The sequence below is a fragment of the Camellia sinensis genome, chromosome 3 (genome assembly GCF_055761805.1).
Source record: "Camellia sinensis isolate YWXY chromosome 3, ASM5576180v1, whole genome shotgun sequence".
Lineage (NCBI taxonomy): Eukaryota > Viridiplantae > Streptophyta > Magnoliopsida > Ericales > Theaceae > Camellia > Camellia sinensis.
The window spans coordinates 65631250-65648618 of NC_138963.1; the positions used below are offsets into that span (position 1 = coordinate 65631250).

At 38.1% G+C, this 17369-nt stretch overlaps 3 long non-coding RNA genes across 3 annotated transcripts; 2 read left to right on the forward strand and 1 right to left on the reverse strand.

The window, feature by feature from the left end:
* Window positions 1–1119: 1119 nt before the first annotated feature.
* On the reverse strand, window positions 1120–10852 carry LOC145822577 (uncharacterized). Its single transcript, XR_014364038.1, has 2 exons — window positions 10694–10852; window positions 1120–1223 (listed from the first exon to the last, which is right to left on the reverse strand). It is a non-coding gene; the product is annotated as an uncharacterized LOC145822577 (long non-coding RNA).
* On the forward strand, window positions 3584–4937 carry LOC145822574 (uncharacterized). Its single transcript, XR_014364035.1, has 2 exons — window positions 3584–3870; window positions 4579–4937. It is a non-coding gene; the product is annotated as an uncharacterized LOC145822574 (long non-coding RNA).
* A 3680-nt stretch (window positions 10853–14532) lies between the features above and the next one.
* Window positions 14533–14671, forward strand: LOC145822576 (uncharacterized). The gene is made up of 2 exons (XR_014364037.1): window positions 14533–14576; window positions 14619–14671. It is a non-coding gene; the product is annotated as an uncharacterized LOC145822576 (long non-coding RNA).
* The last annotated feature ends 2698 nt before the right edge of the window (window positions 14672–17369 follow it).

A 17369-nucleotide genomic window follows, 5' to 3' on the forward strand; every position in this document is an offset into this window, starting at 1 on the left:
ATATATATATATATATATATATTTTCCGACTCAAGTGCAGAAATAATTCAAGACTATGGATCCACATTGCAATAAAAATAAAATATTTTTATTCTAGAAACAAATTCTTCCATGTATACTCATGATGAACTATGATAAAATCAAAATAATTAATACCTTTTCACATAGGATTCAAAAATAAGTGGTCTACCAAACGAAACCATAAGTTACAAATTAACAGATTGTGACCGAGTCACAAAGTTACATGATTGATTAACAAAATTAATTTTCTAGTTACTAAAACCAGAAAATAAATTACAATACAAAATAATTTTATTTTCCTTGTTACTAAAACTAGTAAAATAAAATACCGAAATAATATCTGATTACAAAAATCGGAAAACCAAACCACAACTTAATTTTCTAGTTACTTAAACCAGAAAATAAATTATAACACAAAATCATTTTATTTTTCTTGTTACTAAAACTAGAAAATACTGCAATTTTATTTTCCTTGTTACTGAAACTAGAAAATAAAATACCACAAAACTATCTGATTACAAAAATCAGAACAAATTAAAACACAAACTAATTTTCTAGTTACTAAAACCAGAAAATAAATTATAACAACAAAATAATTTTATTTTCCTTGTTACTAAAACTAGAAAAATAAAATATCACAAAAATTTTCTGTAATACCAAATAATATTCTGAATTGTTAATGACACCAGTATCGTACTACTAGTTGTTGTCAAAGAAAAGAGACAGTATATTACTACTATCTGTCAAATAGCATAAATCACTATTTGTTTTTCCAACCAGAATATTAATTTGAAAACACAGAAAATTAAATACAATGAAGATACCCAAAAAGGATTCTGTCTTAAGATTGTAGGACAATCTTCACTGTATTTAAAAGGATTTAATTCTGTTGTGTACAAAACAACAACAAGAATAAAAGAAATCGAGAAAAGGAGAGAATATGTTTGATTACAAAAATCAAACTCGAAATAAAAAATAAATAAATAAAAACAGATTTTATTTTGTTACAAAAACAAAATTAAAATCTGAATAAATAAACAAATAAAAACAACACTGAAAGTAATTAAATAACTTACTTGATTTAATTTCTTTGAATTATTTTTCTGATCAAGTCCAGTGTTTAACACTGTGTCTTTAAGACAGATTCGTCCTCTCCACGGTGCTTTCAGAATTCGGACGTCTATCTCCCAAGATGAAATGATCTTACCACAAACAATAGCAGCACTACAAATTGTTTGCCTTACGAACACACTAAGTGTTTACACTCTTTCTTTCGGAAATAAAATGCAGCAAGATGAAGAATAGAATTAACAGAAGTGAAATACGAAATTTCTGAATTAACAAAACATCAAATGAGGGTGGTCCTATTTATAGATGTGAAGGTGGCTCTTCATTTTGAATTAAACAGGTATGTAGCTCTTGGTTTTGAATTGAACAGGTATCATACCTGTTGGGTTTTGAATTCAAACAGATTTGAATCAATTCAAACAGATAGTAAAACGGGAAGGGCCCTGTTTGGGTGTGCATTAATTCCAAAACAGTTTATTTCTGTTTGAAACCGGGAAGGGCCCTGTTTGGATGAACAAATAATCCAAACCAATTTAATTTGAATTATGGATTTTATTTTAATAAAAAATAAAATTAAATTCAAATGTTTTTGGCCCAAAAAGATTAGAAGCCCAACCCAACCACACACCACGCACCCGCGCCCAAGCCCAGGCCCAGCCGACCGGACGGACGGCGGCGGCGGCGCGCGCGCGTGTGTGGTGATTTTTGGGTCCAACGGGTCTAGCCCATTTTGCCCATAACCTCTCCCTCTAAAACACTTGGGTACCCCTTGGGGCACACCCCAAGTATCTCACCCTAAGCCTTATAAACCCTTTCAAAACTTCCCACCAAATCAATGTGGGACAAGCCAATTTACAACCTTAAGGAATTTCCACCAAAACTCCATTTCCATGGAGCACACTTTGGCTTCAACTTCCAATTCACTCGGTAATGGTTTTGAGCAACCAAATATACCACATGAATCACAACGCGGCATAGAACGCGTTACCACTTTGACCCGAGTAAATCGACACTCGGGGCCCACCTAAAAAATAGACCAAACTTGAGGAAAAAATTAACCATTTCCAACATTAATTCGGTTCTAAATTCTTATAAAGAGGAATTTGATTCTCATTGTAGTGATTGATTTATTTTTCTTCTATTATGGAGGTGTCGGCTTTGCTTGGTAGGCTTGGTGAATTGATTATTGGACCTGGTTGACTTTTCTAACTATTGTAGGCTAGTGATTTGTTTGAGGATATAAATATTTCTCAAAATGTAATTAGGGCTGGTTTGACATACCTTAAAAAAGTTAAAAAGTCAAAAAATTACTAAAAAGTTATCACTATTCACAAAAAAAAAAATTACAAAAAAAAGTACAACTCACATGTCACGTGAATTGTACTTTAGCTACCTACCATTTGTACAAAGGGAACAGGCGGAGAAACAAACAAGACGGTGTTGTTCAGCCCAAGAGGGCCCATCACAAGCCCCGTTTTGATAATCTGAACCGTTCAATATGTAGAAATCGTCGAGTAATATATGCTTGTAAAACATCACGTTGATCGGATATCGCTAACTATATGATCAAATCAGTTTTGTATAAAAAATGGATAGTGTTATAGTTAACGGTTGAAAAAAAACTAATTTGATTAGATAGCTATCGATATCTGATTAACGTGATTTCTTATAAGTATATAGTACTCAACGAGTTCTATACATTGAACGTTTCCGATTAGCAAAACGGGACCCGTGGTGGGCCTCAACGGGCCGAACAGCACCGTCCAATTCAATATCCGAAAAGGAGGCAAGTTTTTTCTATACACTACTCTGCCCAAACTTCTCCTATACACTAATTTATACAATTTTTTAATATACATTTTTTTTGTAAAAAATCAAAAAATTATCCCAAACAACTATATTTTTTTCTCAACTTTTTAGTCTAAAAAGTCAAAAAGTCCACTTATTTAGAACGCCCCAAACAACCCCTTAATATCCTATCCATTGAAAAGGAAAAGAAAAAGAGAAATTTACTTGTAGGTCCGAATGGATGGGAGAATTTTTTATTAAGGGGTTGTTTGGCATACACTATTTTAGTTCATCTTTTTATTTTTTTTGGGTCACATTAATCAGCATCTTCTCTATACTTTTTTACATATCTTTTTATAAAAAGTTAAAAAGTACACTTATTTAGAACATTTCAAATCACCCCTAAATATTATTAAAAAATGTCACCAATTATTAATTTTTAGCGATAGTTTAAAAATTTTATTATAAAAAATATTGTTAAGTATACATTTGAACTATAGTTTTAAAAAAAAATTGTCAAAAAAAATGTTATTAATTTTCAATTTTCAATGATAATTTTAAAAAAACATTAAAATGAATTACTAACTATAAACTTTAACGATAATTTATAAAAAAACGTAAAAAAAAAAAAGAAAAAAAAAGAAGAAAAAAAAAGTAATTATTAAATTTTAACCACATATGAAGAAGAAAATGGTCTGCGTGATTTACTCATGAACCAATCCAAGTCATGTTTAGTTACTCTGCCGCGGGTAATCCCTGAAGTGGAGGCATAGGGGCAAGAACAAAACAAAACAAAAAAAAAAAAAATGAAGAGAGCGAGAGAGAGAGAGAGAGAGGACGAAGGAGACGAAGCAGGAAGAGGAGGCGACAGCCGTCACCGTCGTTTCGTGACCGGCGGCGCAACTGTTTCAATGATCTCGCACCAGCGAACGAAGCCGGCGATCTCTTCCTCCTGCCGGAGCTCTTGCAACTCTCTCCCTCCTACCGTTCCAGGTTTGTTTTAAGAAATAAGGGGTTCGTTTGGTTTGCATTTCGGAAAAAATTTTGGGAAATTTTCTCTACAAATAAGTTTTTAAAAGTAATCAAACCAAACAAATTTTCTCAAAAAAATTTCTCAAAACTTGTAAACCAAACAAGTTTTCCAAACAAATATCTCTCTCACACACATCAAATCAATCACTTTTTTCAAAACTCTCTCTCAAAATAATTTTCCAAAACATCTTTTGAAAAAAACTAAACCAAACAACTTTTCGTACTTTTTATCTCTAAAACACATCTCTCAAATACAAACCAAACATACCCAAGGTTTTTAATTCAAATTTTTTTATTTTTAATTTGAAAATGTAGGGATTTTTGATTTTTAAATTAGGGCTTTTGATTTTGATTGAGCTTTTATACGTTTGATTGTTTTGTTTCAATTGAAAATTTTGAAGTCAAGGCTGGCTCTACCATGAAACTTCAATTGTGATTGAGCTATGGAAACATGATTTATTTTATCAAGCAGGTAGGTTATGAAATTCAAATTTAGAGGTCACTTCACATATTAACCATCGCTGAGGGCAGTGGCGATGGTAGTGGCGGCGACCACCGCCGACGTTTCTCGCATTTTCCTCCTTCGTCTGCTTCGTTTTCTCTCTCATCGTCTAACCGTTTTTTCTCGTCTGTCTCTCTCTCTATTTTCGTTTTTGTATTTTTTTCTAGAGAATTCCCACTCCGCCGATCTGGCTCCTACAACCACCGCCACTGTTCTTGTTGTTTATTGGCATAGAGAGGTGAGCCGATCCAATAGCTGAGAGGACCATGATGATGCGACGACCATAAAGACTCACGAATCAGATCATAGTTCTCAGCCTGATATCATAGCAAATCTGAGCCTCAATCCTAATCTTTTCACGGACATTAAAACTATTTATATTGTTTTGATCATAGATCCCTATTTATATTCATTTTTCTGGATTTGTTCTGTTTTTTATTCAGTTTCACTCATTGTAATTTAAGTGAATTTACTTGACAGATATATAGCATCAAACAACTGGTCCATTATGATTGGTTTGATCATAGATCCCTATTTCTATTCATTTTTCTGGATATATATATGGTATGTAATTTGCACAGATAAGAGAAACGGCAATAGAGATTGGTGTATGAATGTATGTATGTAATTTGCACAGATAAGTAATGAGAGAGAGAGATTTGTTGGTGTGTCGTTGCAGTGGATAATTCCAACAGATAGAAAACACGTTTGCGAAATTTTAAACAGATAGATCAAAAATTTGTTGGTATGCTGTTGCAGTGGATAATTCCTACAGATGGAAAACAAGTTTTGGTAATTTTAAACAAATAGATCAGACCTTTGTAGTTTTAAACATATAAAGAAAGAACTCACAGATTTTAAACAGATAGATAGAATATTTTAAACAGATACAGAGAGAAGCCCACAGATTTTGAACAGATAGGGAAAAAAATCAACGGATAGTCAAAAAATTTGAATAGATAAACAAAAAATTTGAACAGATCGATATAAATTTGAAAAGATAATAAACAAAAAGTCAACAGTAAAAAAAAAAGTCAACAGATAAATTAAGGCGTAAAATTGAAAACAAACTGTCATTCAAACCAAATAAAAGGACTTCTCACCAAACTATTTCACAAAGGGTGGATCTTTTACCAACAAAAAATATTTACTGGACCTAATGCCCTCATTAAGTTGGACTTTTCAACAATTAACCCTTTAAAAAAATCATTATAATATCAAAACAAATAATTTATGTAATGTACGAGAGATGCATAGTTTTTACAATTTATGAGTGAATAAAAAAGGTAAGATTTTGTGTTACTTATGTATATAATATATATTTAATATGATTTAATAATAGCTAATGTTAAAACCTATCACCTACTTCACCCACTTAAACCTACTCCATTAAACCTAACCCACTACACCACTACCACCTCACCTACTCCATTAAACCTAACCCACTACACCACTACCACCTCCACTTCACCTACTCCTTACCTACTACACACTCACCCTCTTCTATATATAGGAATCATGAATCATTGTAATAAATAGAACATTAATATCAATCAATAATACATAAATTCTTACATGGTATCAGAGCGGGTTTAGAACCTAGTATTTTCGCTTCCCCAGCGGGCGGCAACCTCACCTTAGCCGCCCGCCGGACCTTAACCTATTCCGCTTATTTTCTACACATACCTTCCCATCGCTGCCTAAATCCTCTCTCCCTCGATTTTGAGATAAAACATACAGAGGGATACACGGAGATGAATTGGTGATTCTGCATCACAATCTCACCGGGACTCACACACACACACAACAAAGGAGAGGACAGACTCACAACTCACCTACTCAGCCGATACCTGGACTTGTTGCAACCAAACCCACCCTTGCATAGTGTCGATTGAGGCGACTCAGACATAGCCCAAGACGACTTCTGGGTCTCGTACCCAAAACCAGAGTCGGGTTTCCAGAAATCGTCGAGGAGCGTCGAGTGAGCCATTTTCCGAGTCAACCCAGCTATGTCATCGTCCTCATCACTCTCTGTCTCGGTGGAGCTCATCACAGACTCCACCGGCGAACTCAGATCCGAGAAAGGCCCAAAGGAGCCGAACCATTTCCCCCTCGGCCCTCACGGACAGGACAGGACAGGAGTGTCTCACTCGCTATCTCTCAATCACAGCCGTCCATCAGCGAAGTCGCATCCACTGGCGAGCGAGGAGCGATGGCTCACCAACAGCACTACGGCTGTTGCCCAAGAAACATCGAGTGATGATGATTCTGGTGCTAGTGAATCTAATGAACCTTCTGGGGCCAACCAATCTGACTCTGGCGATAAGATTGAATTAGCAGTTGCGAAAAGTGGTCCAAATTGCACTAAAGATGAACTGATGCAATTTCTATCTCAATATACTGGTTTTAAGGTGCTCACGGTGCGTGCCAGAGGTGGAATGCCAGTTGCCTTCTCAAGGCACATACTCTTTTTTTGTGCCACAATCTCTCTCTTTTTTTTTTTTTTTTTTTTTTTTTTTTTGAGGACAAAGTGAATACCAAGAGCTTTATTTTGTTTTTCATCTTTGAATTTTTGGAAATAAAACGATGAAGATTTGGAAGCAAGGTTATATTGGGATTTGCTTCCATTTTCTGTTACAGTTGAAAGCAGAGAACTGTCGAGAAAACATGATTTCTGTGTTTTTTGTTTTCCTATTTTGAAAGCAGAATGGCTTTTGAAATGATGCTAAGCAGGCCACAGTATTTTGTGAGGGTTTTCTTGTTGAAAACGGTTAAAAGGAAAGATGTCCTTATGTTTTCTTCACTTGCAGCAGATTAAAAAATGCCCGACACAAACCCATCCTTCTTTCTAGATTCTCTCCCCTTCACTCCACTTTCTCACATGGATTTTGTCCCCTCTTTTCGTTTCTTTTTATTTTACTATTCCCTACCACTTAAAAAAACAAAAAACCAAAAAAAAAAAAAAAAGACGAAGATGACCTGCACATCAAACTCCTTTTATTCATGTCGGGGCTCACCCCGTTCACCATTTTTACACCAAAAAAAAAAAAAAAAAAAACAAAAAAAACAAACAAACAACACACAAACAAAACAACCACACCCACAGTGGGATTTTTTTTATCTCTACTCTGCCGCCGGTCTCTTCTTCTTGCCTCCGTCCTGGGCGGCCCTTGACGGTGTTGACTCCGTGTTTCCCACTCCACTGGGCACGATCACTCCCCCATACTCCTCCACTGCAGCATATGGCGGACCTCCAAATCGGAACATCACGGTAGCCTTCCGCTTCAGCTCCTTGTTTTCCGCCTTCAGCACACTTATCTCTGCTCGCGCATCCTTATACATGCGCTGGAGCAGAGCCAATTGGCCGTTTAAATGCTGCACCTCATTTGTCCTACTCTGCAGCCGGTGCGACAAGTTTGTGACTGCCGTCATCGTCTCCACACAAGACTTCAAAGTATACTGATTGGCTTCAATGTCAGTTTGCACTGCCATTTTTTGCTCCACAGACCGCATAGGAAAGTTCAACGGAGCAAACCCTGGGGCGCTTGGTTGAGGTTCACTGGCCCCCGCACCAGTTATCTCTCTTGTTGACTCGTTAAGGTCTGGAAAGAGAGTGAGCAGACCACGGGAAGACGAAGCCATTTTCTGGACAACAGAGTGTCTCTCTCAGAAATCTCTCTCAGAAAACAGAGTGTTACAGAGTATCTCTCTCAGAAATCTCTCTCAACAGAGTGTTACAGAGTATCTCTCTCAGAAATCTCTCTCAGAAAACAGAGTGTTACAGAGTATCTCTCTCAGAAATCTCTCTCAGAAAACGAAGAGTTTTTCAGAGTTTTTCTAGCAGTTTTTTGTCTCTGCTTCCAAGCCTCAGCCTCCGCTTCGGTTTATAAAGACCATGACAAAGAGGCCGACACGCGTTCTGTCGATCACGTGCATCGCCGCGTGTCTGGCGCACCTTTTGATGGCACGTCTTTTTATGGATTGGGCACGCCTTTTGATGGCACGCCTTTTGAAAACATGGGCACGCCTTTTGATGGCACGTCTTTTTATGGATTGGGCACGCCTTTTGATGGCACGCCTTTTGAAAGATTAGGCACACCTTTTGAGGGTGCGACTTTTCAAGGGTCCGACAAGACTCTGTAAACTGTCCCGACATAGATTCCGGTTAGTTTCTACATGGGTCCGACAAGACTCTGTAAACTGTCCCGACATAGATTCCGGTTAGTTTCTACAAGGGTCCGACAAGACTCTGTAAACTGTCCCGACATAGATTCCGGTTAGTTTCTACAAGGGTCCGACAAGACTCTGTAAACTGTCCCGACATTGATTCTGGTTAGTTTCTACAAGGGTCCGACAAGACTCTGTAAACTGTCCCGACATTGATTCCGGTTAGTTTCTACAAGGGTCCAACAAGACTCCGTAAACTGTCACAACAACTGTCACAACATTGTCTGCTACAACGGTCCGACATAACCCCATAAACTGTCTTCTACAACGGTCCGACATGACCCCATAAACTGTCTTCTACAACGGTCCGACATGACCCCATAAAGTGTCCTCTACACCGTTATGACACCACCATACAGTGTCCTCTACAACGTTATGACACCACCATCCAGTGTCTTCACCAATGGTCTGACACGACCATACAGTGTCTCCTATCCTTTTTTATTTTTATGTATTTTCTTGTTTTGTAACTCTCTCCAAACTCAAGTTGGCTAATTCCTATCCCCTTGAGTTTGCGGGGGGCTGTTAAAACCTATCACCTACTTCACCCACTTAAACCTACTCCACTAAACCTAACCCACTACACCACTACCACCTCACCTACTCCATTAAACCTAACCCACTACACCACTACCACCTCCACTTCACCTACTCCTTACCTACTACACACTCACCCTCTTCTATATATAGGAATCATGAATCATTGTAATAAATAGAACATTAATATCAATCAATAATACATAAATTCTTACAGCTAATAATTTATATGTGAGAGGGTAATTTATATGTAAATTGGGCCGAGTTGGGTGATGGGCCGTTCTGTGGGCCACATTAAAAAGGGCCGAGTAAAAGAGCTTTGTAGTTAGCCCGGTCCAAAAAGAGCTTTGTAGTTAACCTAGTCCAAAAGAGTCCTGTAGCTAGCTCGGTCCAAGAAAGCCTTGTATTTAGCTCGGTCATCGCTGTTAGAGTGATGGCCGTTAGCTCGGCCATACCCTTCTGAACCGAAGTATTTTGAGCTTTTCTCAGGACCTTGCTACAGTTTAGCTCGGTCTAATCTCGTTATGGTTAGCACGGTCTCAGCTGGAGAAGCTGATGTGCACGCAGTGAAGGGGAGAACCGAGCTAGGTAAAGCTCGGTCATTTCAGCCAGTATAGCATGGCTATGATAGCTCGGTCGTTTTGTCATACCACCGAGGTAAAACCATCTCACTTGGTTTAAGCAGTGAGGAGGATGTTGAAGGATAAGCATTATCTTTCAGGAGTTTGATTCCTAGGAGGACTCTGCATGGAGGAATAAGAGTCCTACTAGGATTGTGCCACGCGGAACCTATAAAAGCTCATAACATTACCTATGGAGAGGTAACACAACTTTGATTCTCGAATACACAAAGTTTTTGTCTATTTGTCTATTTTGCTGACTTAGACATCGGAGAGGTATTCGGCACACACCCGCCGGCTAGCTCACGTTTGTGTTTTCAGGGAGTAAAGCGACGACGTTTGGAGGAGTGCAGACTTGGTCAACAGGATTATACGAGAAGAATATTTCTTACTCGTATGATATGTATATTTAATATTTTTATATATCTATAATTCGAGTTTGGGGTTGATCGGGTTGTTTAATATCTTTGCCCAAGCCTGTTTAAATTTAATTCAGACTTCTGAATTTTTACCAAAACTTGTACCAAATTTAAAATATCTTGTCCAACCTCTAAAAAAATTCGGGCCCCTAGTCAATGTGAAGAATTCTCTCTGTACATTCAGAAGTAAAGGTCTTCTTTTGAGTTTAGGATGTCTCTATTTATCCTAGTTTTGAAGTTGGGTGGTCCTTCCTTAGACACATTTTATTACTGTGCTTTGAGCGTATAAGTTACAGTAGATGAAGTTTCATTCCACTGTTTCTATTAGGGGTGATTGCCGATTGGGTCAGGTCGGGCCAGTTGAAGAAGTTGAGATCAAGGGAGGAGAGAAGACAGAGATCGAGGAAGGAGAGAGATCGAGGAAGGAGAGGAGAGGAGAGGAGAAAGAGATCGAGGGAGGAGAGGAGAGGAGCCCTAACCTGTTCAGATCAATTGAAGAAGTTGAGGTATTCTTCGTCTGCTCTCTTCTTCTTCGCCTCGTCCTCTTCGTCTTCTGTCTCCATATTCTTCTCCTCCATTTTCTTCAACTTCTCCTATTCTCTCTCTCTCTGATTTCACTTTCCTCCTTTTGTTGATTCACTTTCCTCTGTTTCTTATTTCACCTGTCTCTTTCTCTCTCTCACTCTTTTTCTTTTTTTCTTTTTTCTTTTTTTTTATCCTTATTTTTGTTAAACCTAAAATTCATAAAATAAATTATTTTTATTTTAAAAAAACTCATTTTTTATTAAAAAAATTTAAAAATATATTTATTAATTTTATTATTATTGTAATTGTATAAAAATTAATAATTTTCTTTTTATTTTAGACATATAATAAATAAATAAAATTATATATATTAAATGTGTCCCAAGCGTGTCGTGTCCCCCATTTTTTTAAAATTTGCGTGTCCCCATGTCCGTGTCGTGTCCCGTGTCCGTGCTTCATAGGATACTATCATCCGAACCATATCTGTGGATTTTGAAATATTTTATCCGTATTCGTCCGCTAAAAGACATGCATTCGTCCAAAATCAATCAGGTAGGGTCGGTTGGGTCCGGTTGGGCGGATCCATGATCACCCCTGGTTTCCATGAACATGGGATCCAATCTTTTTGTAGATGAATTTTGTGGATTGATTTTTGGGCAAACTTCACTTTATTCACTTTATCCCTGTGGTTTGGGATTGAAATGCACCGTTGAAAATGACTACATAACCCCCTAACATTTAAAAATGACTACATAACCCCCTTATGGTTTGTGGATTGAAGTGCACCTTTAGGCCCATTAACGATTTAATGAAAAATACTAAAATACCCTTGTCTTTTAGTTATTTGTTTGGAAGGCAAAGTGCACTTTAACCTCTTGTGTTTTTATTCCATGTTCGAAATTTGAAAATGAGCATATAACCCCCTTAGTCTGCCACGTGTTTCACACTTACTGTTAAGTTAGACGGAATGTTTAACGGTGCATTTCAGTCCACAAATCACGTGGGGTTATATGGTCATTTCCAAACGTTAGAGGGGTAAACCGCACATGGATCAAACTACAGGGGGTAAAGTGAAGTTTGTCCTTAATTTTTTAGTGCATTAATCATCAACCAATAGATTGGTCATTCAAAAAGGAACTTACGTTGACCCTGTAATGTGAGATTTCTTATCAAATCACCATTTCTATTAATTTCTTGATCCCATTACAGATGAATCTTTCAAGTTTGCATGAGGAAAAACTAGATTCGGAAACAGTTGAGCACTCAACTCATCATTTTATACAAAATCCTCATGCACTGGGTCACCCTATTGATCTAAGCAATGCTTTTTGACCTCGATAATCAAACACCTTTTACAATTCTTCAAAGAAAAATAAAGCAACTTTCCAACTATTGATCTAAGGAATGCTTTTTTACAGCAGTTTCATTCATCTCTTATTATACAAAAAATTTAGCTCATATTACACTAACATAACAAATACAGAATGTACACAGAACATTAAACAACATCGAGACTGTTCCTGCTATTGAGTAGTCTACATTTTCTTCTAATACAAAAACATGACACTAAGAAGGATGTTCATGAGCAAAAAGGGAGAAATGATGACATACTTGCTTCTCAATCCACTGAATTGAAACATGTCACAGAGCTTCAGTCACTCAGTTTTGGGATTTTGGAAGAGGAATAAAATAAGGCCGATGAGCAAGGATGAACGAGATTTGCTTCAAAAACTAATAGCAGACTTACCCTTGTGAATATTGGACTCCAAAAAAGTGTCCTTGAACATGGGCTTCTAGCTAATTGAAAAGGATGAAGTTGCTCAAAAACTTATAGCCAACTTCATCTTAACTAGTTTACAGACTTGCAACTGCAAGCCACATCATGCAGTCTCTCTGGTTGCCACATTATGCAGCCTTTCTGCCATTATATTGCAAACATTTCCTTTTTATTCCATTGGTTTTGATTCCATCATGATGTTTTGTTGAAAGATTTATGCTACTAAACTTCGTCATTAATCAAATCTTTGGTTTCACCTTTGCTATTTTTCTACTTGGTTCAAGCCATCATTGCCATGACTACTCTTCAGTATGTCTATAACGGTCTCATGATTATTATTTTCTAGTTCTTTATTATCTTTGGTGTCGGTTAAATTGTCATTCTTCCCTTCTAGTTGCAATGATCCTCCCACATCTTCAGCTTCGGTAATTTTCTTGGAGTTGCCTTCATTTTTTATTGAACTTGGATTAATCACCTCAGCGTTTTCTGATTGTTCAACGACAACAATTGGTCTTATTAATCTTTGGGACTCACATTGAGTTTCACCAACACCAGAGCTCAAGTCCTCCTTGCTAAGAATCACATTGGCTATTGACTCATACTCACTGGAAGTGCTATCAACTTCTTCAATGGACCTCCCTGGGTCAGCCCTAAATGGTTCCTGTCCAGTGTCACAAAAGTTGCTTATGTGAATCCATAATCCCTTTCAATTATTAAAGGTAGTTTTATTTTTATTTTTTTTGCCATTATCAACAAAATGTATTTTAAACAATAAGTTAATTACCATAAAAGAAACGAATAAACAATTATATATTTATTTGGAGAAGATAAATATAATCAAGTATAGTAGTTTATTGTATGTTATAGTAATATAGAGAAACATATGAGCTTATTAGCTAAAGAAGGCAAAAAATGAAATAAAGTTAAATGTAAAAACTCTTTGGCATAAGGTAATTTAAATATTCGAAATATATTTTTAGTTGCTTGAACTTAGGGTTAAAACCAAAGAGCATGAAAGTATTATTTCTATCTTCTTGATTAAAAAATAAAAAAAAAAAGAAAAGAAAGAAAAACCCGTTCAACTTCAAATTACCTTACTTTCTACAGAAGTTACAGAAATGCTTGAATCATTATTTTGCTCCATTGGTCTTGATGAGCGAACATCATTAGCTTCATAAGCAGTGAAAACATCGAATTTGTCTTCAACAACTTCTGTGGCTTCCAAGCTATCCTTAGGGGTTGGCATTGATGGGTTTTCAGTATCCTTAGATTTCATTGATTCTCCAAACTCTTCAATTCTTTTAATGGCTCCTGAATGCTCATTTTCTTCCACTAGTATCACTACACTATTGTCAGTTAATAGTAAGGCCTTAGCTTCAACATCTTCAGTAGATTGTAAGTTGAGTTTTTCTTTCTTCTCATTACTGACTGAACTGTTTATATTACAATGGACATTATCTTCTTTGATGGACTTCCCCGAATAATTGGGTGCATCCTATTAATTGCCAGATTATCCAAATGTTAGTATAGCAATCTTTCTTTTCTACTTTTCATATTAGTTACGTATGAAATTATCTATATGCAAGTATGATCTCATGAATGCAAAACCAATATATATATATATATATATATATTAAGAAAAATAACAAAAAGGAAATGAAGAAAAAGTTGAAAAGATTTAATATTTTTTGGAGTACTTTAAGTGAAACATGCAACTATTGTCACCATTAACTTTTGTGGCTAATTCATTGAAATTACTATCCAACATAATTTTACCTCATCTTTAGTTATGGAGACACTAAAATAGTCATTTTGCTCTGCTGATTTGATAAGGCAATCGAGCCTCGTGTTTAATCAGTTTTCGGACATGCTGTCAGTGTCTTTGATGGATTTGGAATTGGTGTCTTTATGTGGAATTGACAGTTCAATTATTTCATGTACATATTCTGTAAAAATTTATGTATTATTGATTGATGTTTATTGATATATTACAATGATTCATGATTCCTATGTATAGAAGAGGGTGAGTGTGTAGTAGGTAAGGAGTAGGTGAAGTGGAGGTGGTAGTGGTGTAGTGGGTTAGGTTTAGTGGAGTAGGTGAGGTGGTAGTGGTGTAGTGGGTTAGGTTTAGTGGAGTAGGTTTAAGTGGGTGAAGTAGGTGATAGGTTTTAACAGCCCCCCGCAAACTCAAGGGGGATAGGAACTAACCAACTTGAGTTTGGAGAGAGTTACAAAACAAGAAAATACATAAAAATAAAAGAGGATAGGTGACACTGTATGGTCGTGTCAGACCATTGGTGAAGACACTGGATGGTGGTGTCATAACGTTGTAGAGGACACGGTATGGGGGTGTCATAACGTTGTAGAGGACACTGTATGGGGGTGTCATAACGTTGTAGAGGACACTGTATGGTGGTGTCAGACCGATGTAGAAACAGTTTATGGGGTCATGTCGGACCGTTGTAGCAGACAATGTTGTGACAGTTGTTGTGACAGTTTACAGAGTCTTGCTGGACCCTTGTAGAAACTAACCGGAATCAATGTCGGGACAGTTTACAGAGTCTTGTCGGACCCATAAAGGAGCTAACCGGAATCAATGTCGGGACAGTTTACAGAGTCTTGTCGGACCCATAAAGGAGCTAACCGGAATTAATGTCGGGACAGTTTACAGAGTCTTGTCGGACCCATAAAGGAGCTAACCGGAATCAATGTCGAGGCAGTTTACAGAGTCTTGTCGGACCCATGAAGGAGCTAACCGGAATCAATGTCGGGACAGTTTACAGAGTCTTGTCGGACCCCTAAAAAGTCGCACCCTCAAAAGGTGTGCCCAATCTTTCAAAAGGCGTGCCATCAAAATGCGTGCCCAATCCATAAAAAGACGTGCCATCAAAAGTTGCGCCCTCAAAAGGCGCGCCCACTTCATCAAAAGTCGTGCCCGACAGAAAGCGTCGAGCCATCAAAAGGTGAGCCGGAGACGCGGCGAGGCACGTGAGCGACAGAGCGGCGTGTCGGCCTCGTCGTCAGTGTCAATATAAACCAATGCGGAGGCGGAGGAAACCAAACCAGACTGAAACCTCTGAACTTGTCATTCTGAAACAATCTGTAAATACTCTGTATCCAACCCTTCTCGGAAACACTCAGCAACCCAAAAAACATGGCCTCTTCTTCCCGTTCAGCTACCCAGAATATGGCCTCTTCATCCCGTGGTCTACTCACTCTCTTTCCCGACCTCAACGAGTCAACAAGAGAGATAACTGGTGCGGAGGCCCGTGAACCTCAACCAAACACCTCTGGTTTTGCTCCGTTGAACTTTCCGATGCGGTCGGTGGAGCAAAGAATGGCAGTGCAGTCGGATGTGGAGGCCAATCAGTATACATTGAAGTCATGTGTGGAAACCATGACTGCGGTTGCAAATTTGTCGAACCGGCTGCAGAGTAGGACAAATGAGGTGCAGCAGTTAAACGCCCAACTGGCTCTGCTCCAACGCATGTATAAGGATGCGCGAGCAGAGTTAAGTGTGCTAAAGGCGGAAAATAAGGAGCTGAAGCGGAAGGCCACCGTGATGTTCCGATTTGGAGGTCCACCGTATGCTGTAGTGGAGGAGCAGGGAGGAGGCAACTTGCTTGGTGGTCTAGGAAGCACGGAGGCAACACCGGCAAGGACCACCCAGGACGGAGGCAAGAAGAAAAGACCGGCGGCTGAGTAGAGAAGAAAAATCCCACTATGGGTGTGGTAGTTTTGTTTTTGTTTGTGTGGGTTTTTTTTTTTTTTTTTTTTTTTTTGATGTAAAAGTGTGATCGGGGTTGATCCCCTGATATGAATAAAATGACAAGGTTGTGGAATGTTGTTGGTGTTATTTTGTGGTGTTGTTTTGTTTAATAAGAAAAATAAAATAAAAGAAAATAATGGATAAAGAAAATAGAGAAAAATATTTGTGGATGGGTGATAAGAAAAACAGCAGTGTGATTTTTTTTTTTTTTGGAGAGAGAGAGAGAGGGATGTCCAAGAAGCTTGTGCTTTTGATAGTTACACATTACCCAAGCTGTATGTGAAGATGCATGTTACTGTCTTACACTTCTGCAGGCTTGGTATTCTTTGTGGGGCACTTGCAACACGTGACATTGAAAATTGTATTCGAAAATGATGACATCTCCAACATGAAACGTCTTGGAAGCAGCCCAGGCCTTGTAATCAATATTCCCAATGATGGTTCAACCAGCGGAGTCCCCAACCTTGTACACTGCTGCCATTGAAACCTTCAAGCCAGCAAACATGGCTACCAACAACAGAGCCACAGCTCTACACCCCACACCCAAATCCATGGCTAAGAGAGAGAGAGCAAATCGGGAAAAAAAAAAAACAGCAGTGACGAGCAGAAAAGCAGCGCCAGAAACGCCAACGACGACGACGACGACGACGAGTAAGAGTACAACCACGGATATGTGAGAGGCGAGGTGAACGGCGATAGAGGCTAGACGATGATGCGGGTGCCGCCGCCGACATAGCGGAGGAGGGGTGTAAGAAAATGTTGAAGAAGTCAAGGTATGTGTAGAAAATAAGCGGAATAGGTTGAGGTCCGGCGGGCGGCCAAGGCGAGGTTGCCGCCCGCCGGTGAAGCGAGAAATACTAAGGTCTTAACCTTACTCTGATACCATGTAAAAATTTATGTATTATTGATTGATGTTTATTGATATATTACAATGATTCATGATTCCTATATATAAAAGAGGGTGAGTGTGTAGTAGGTAAGGAGTAGGTGAAGTGGAGGTGGTAGTGGTGTAGTGGGTTAGGTTTAGTGGAATAGGTGAGGTGGTAGTGGTGTAGTGGGTTAGGTTTAGTGGAGTAGGTTTAAG